The sequence below is a fragment of the Pteropus vampyrus genome, unplaced genomic scaffold (genome assembly GCF_000151845.1).
Source record: "Pteropus vampyrus isolate Shadow unplaced genomic scaffold, Pvam_2.0 Scaffold13, whole genome shotgun sequence".
Lineage (NCBI taxonomy): Eukaryota > Metazoa > Chordata > Mammalia > Chiroptera > Pteropodidae > Pteropus > Pteropus vampyrus.
The window spans coordinates 8,350,785-8,354,639 of NW_011888794.1; the positions used below are offsets into that span (position 1 = coordinate 8,350,785).

At 34.4% G+C, this 3,855-nt stretch overlaps 1 pseudogene; it reads right to left on the reverse strand.

Annotated features, from left to right (window-relative positions):
* Window positions 1-775: 775 nt before the first annotated feature.
* LOC111733296 lies at window positions 776-894 on the reverse strand (annotated as a pseudogene).
* Between the last annotated feature and the right edge of the window lie 2,961 nt (window positions 895-3,855).

The window sequence follows — 3,855 nt, forward strand, 5'->3', positions numbered from 1 at the left end:
CTGTGACTAGTGTACTCCTTCGGAAATAATATTCTAATATTTTAACACTGTGCTTGTATCTTTCAGAAGGTCCTTATCGAGTTTCCTTGGTGAAGCATTTGTGGCCCTCCATAACCTGAACTTTGCAAACTTTTTAAAATTTATATTTACAGCATCTAGAACACATGGTTCCTAAGATTGCTGGAGAAGGGGAAGAGAGAACGAGGAGAACAAGCACCTATTTTATCTGCCCAGGATAACTGGTGACATATCACTTGCCCTCATATTTCACGCACGGAAAATAAGTCACAAAAACCCTTCTAGATGCAGCACTGTGATCAACATTTCATTTTACTAGGCCCATAGCTACACTACATTTCCCAATATAGCAATATCCCCAGTAAGAGGAAAAGGTTTCGTTCGGATACCATATTTTCTCTAGCACAATACCAACATTTTAGTTTACAATGAGAAATTACTTTCCAGGAATGAGAACAAACATGTTTGCATTATAAGCACATTTTCTTCCTACAAGTAAGCAATATGTAATATAATATTAAACATTATTTAGAAAAGTCCATGGTGATTGAGGAATTGAAGAAATAAAGTTTGATTAATAAAATGTTTACTAGTGGGACTAAAATAACTTGATAATTCAAATGGAGATAATTTTGCAGTAGGACCAGAGATAGTTCAAGTCTGTGGAAAAAGAATCTCTCTATGCTGGACAGAACTTCAAGGTATCATAGAATGTATTTCCCTTTGTGAACCTTCTTTTTCTTTTTCTTTTTTTCACCACTTACAGCACCTGGTCTTCCTAGCTGGTCTCCCATCCAAGTACTAACCAGGCCCGACCCTGCTTAGCTTCCAAGATCAGACAAAATCAGGCACATTCAGGGTGGCATGGCCATAGACTTCTTTGCTTCTTTTATAGACCGATCCTACCCTATCCTCATCCACGGTGCTGTGATACAGACTTTTTTGAAATATGCTAATACATTTAATCATGTTACAGTAAAATTTTACTGACCCGGGATCAACTCTTTTGAAGATAATTATGTACATGCATGATTATATGTTCATTTTAGGGGTCAAGTCTCCAAAGAATGTCTGCTATACCTCATCCAAGGTTTTAGAGATTGCACTTTATTGACCCCATATACTAAAAAAGTTAAAAAAAAAAATCTTTTTGTGGCAGAATAAGAGTCACCAGTTATGGCGTGCAAATCTATTGAGGTACTTTAGGGAGTATCAGGACCTCAATTGTACCTCCAAATCATCCTATATATATTGGTCTAGTCTGGACATATATGTGGAGAACTCTTTGTTATCTATGAAAACAGAAAACAAAAGGCAAAACAATTTAATTAGTGGTGGAAGAATTTTATGCTACACACATACAAAAAAGGAATGAAAAGGAAAACAAAGTCTAAGTATATTAATAGATAGATATTACTCATGGATATTGAGGAAAGTAAAAAAGGATATGATTTCTGGACATAATAGACATAAAATATGGAATTAATGATTACCAGATGGCTGTGTATTATCAAAAGAGATAGCAATGATTAAGATAAACCAACATAGGTTCACTAAGACTAAATAATGTTAAATTAATTTAACTTTTTTTGTTTTGTTATGTTTCCTAGAAAGACAACTCAAGTAAATATAATAGAAAAAAATAGCATTATTATTATTTTTGATGGCCTCTCAGATTATCTTTGTGGACAAAATGAAAGTATGTTAGAGATAGGATATTATATAAATTTAAAATTGGCATACTCAATTAAACATTTATGCTAGAAGAATGATGGAGAGCAGTTTCTATAAGGGTCTGTCTCCACTCCTACTCTAATCAATATTTTAATTAATTATTGGAATGAAGATATGAGAAGAAAAGTTTATTCAGTTTACTGATTGTCCATAACTATAATTCAATGACTCAAATATTTATTAGGTACCTATTATGTTTCTGGCATTGTGTAAGGAGAAAAGGTAAGATTGACAGCCTATGAAGGCTACTAAGAAATTTTAAGTCATTATAAAATCAATATGAATATCTGAGTGCTTGTTAAAACAAGAAAATACCACCTGAACCTACCTGAGTAAAAGGCAAGTAAAACATAGGAATAAGAAAGGTAGACCCTGGGGTCAGACTACTTGAGGTTTCATATGGTCTCTACTACTTCTTATCTGTGTGACTGTGTATAAGTTAATTTACCTAAGTCGCAGGTTTCCTATCTCTAAAATGGGCTAATATCTATCTTATGTTTAGTTGTGAGAAATAAATGAAATGAACCATGTAAAGTATTAAGGCACCCTATGTGGAACAAGGTTATCACTCAGTAGTATTTGCAGTTATTCTTAATTCCCTACTCAGATCAAGAGATATACATACTGAACCAGGAGACCTGAGGCTTGTGTCTCAGTCTTGGTCCTTATTTTTGCTGACTATGACACTTTTAATCCATCACTGGGTGATTATTCTTAGTTCTTAATAAAATTTCATTTTATTAAGAATATTGAAAAAAATGCAATCCCTTCAAAGGAGGGGGACTGAGATGGTCATAGATCTAGAAATCATGCCACAAAAGAAGTATTTTGAAATATGCAAATTAATTAATGATTTGCCTTGTTCCAAAAAGTTAAATTACTGAAAAAAAAATGCATACAGTCCGATAGGCTAAAAATAGCTAAAGCAGGTGAGGCAAAGAGGAAAAGGGAATAAAAAGGAAACGAATAAATAAATGAATCACAGTTGCATTAAAAGATGTAGCAGGAAATATTTAGGACCAGGATAGCATACAGCCATCTCTAGAAAATGCTTCCTTTACCTTCTAACTTTCCAACTCACCCAAATGCCCCCACGCCTATAACCTTTGACCCCATTGAAACATTCCTTCCTTTAACTCCAGAACTTATGACCTATCAGCCTGTCTCTTTCTCTATTCTGTACCTTAGATTGTGTGGTTTTTATTATAATTGCTCACCTTTCTGTTAGTCATATTCCAAAGCCAAACCAAAACCCGGGATAAACCACAGTATTTGTCTTAACTCAGCTTGCTAAAGCAATTTCACAACCACATAGGCCAGCCACACTTGAAATCAATGATCATTAAGTCTGCTATAATTTCTTTATTAGCTTGATATTTCTGCTAAACTATTTCATACATACTCATTTACTCTTAAACCTCTCTCACCCTCTCCCTACTCTTAGTTTGTTCATACTTCACTTAGAGAACCCCACATTTCTTATCTTCCTATTACTCTATCCATAAAGCTACCTGCTACTGAAACCAGTGTCTCCTTTTTTTCATGTAAACATGAAGGAATTTCCATTGTTTTCCATCACTTCAAGGAATCTGTGCCTATGGGTATGATGTCTTCCTGGTACATCAAAATCTCTATGTTTCCATCAATATGAAACAAACTTTTGTACCTCACATTCTTTAAAAAAAACTCTCCACGAATGAACAACCCTTTTCAGGTATTTTCCTATTTCTAGAATTATTTTCAATAATCTAATTCCCTAAAGAGAGACACTCAAGCTTCTTTGGCTGTAACTCATGCGTTACCTCTCTCAGCACAGATTCTGCCTTCACACTCTTCAAAATCACTAAGAGCTTCTCATTTTACCAAATTCAATATATAGTTTTCCCCCTCTGTAGTCTCACTTGGTGTTTCAACAATATTTGGGAGATATGATTACTCCATTTTGTAAAGACCTAATAATTCCTATATTATTTCATTTTCACGCATTCTCCCCTTTCTCATAATTGATCTTTCTGTCTCCTTCACGGGCTCTGCTCTTTACTCAGCTCCTGTATTTTGATGTTGTCCTAGGCTCAATGTTGAATTCTCATTTGCATCTCTCTG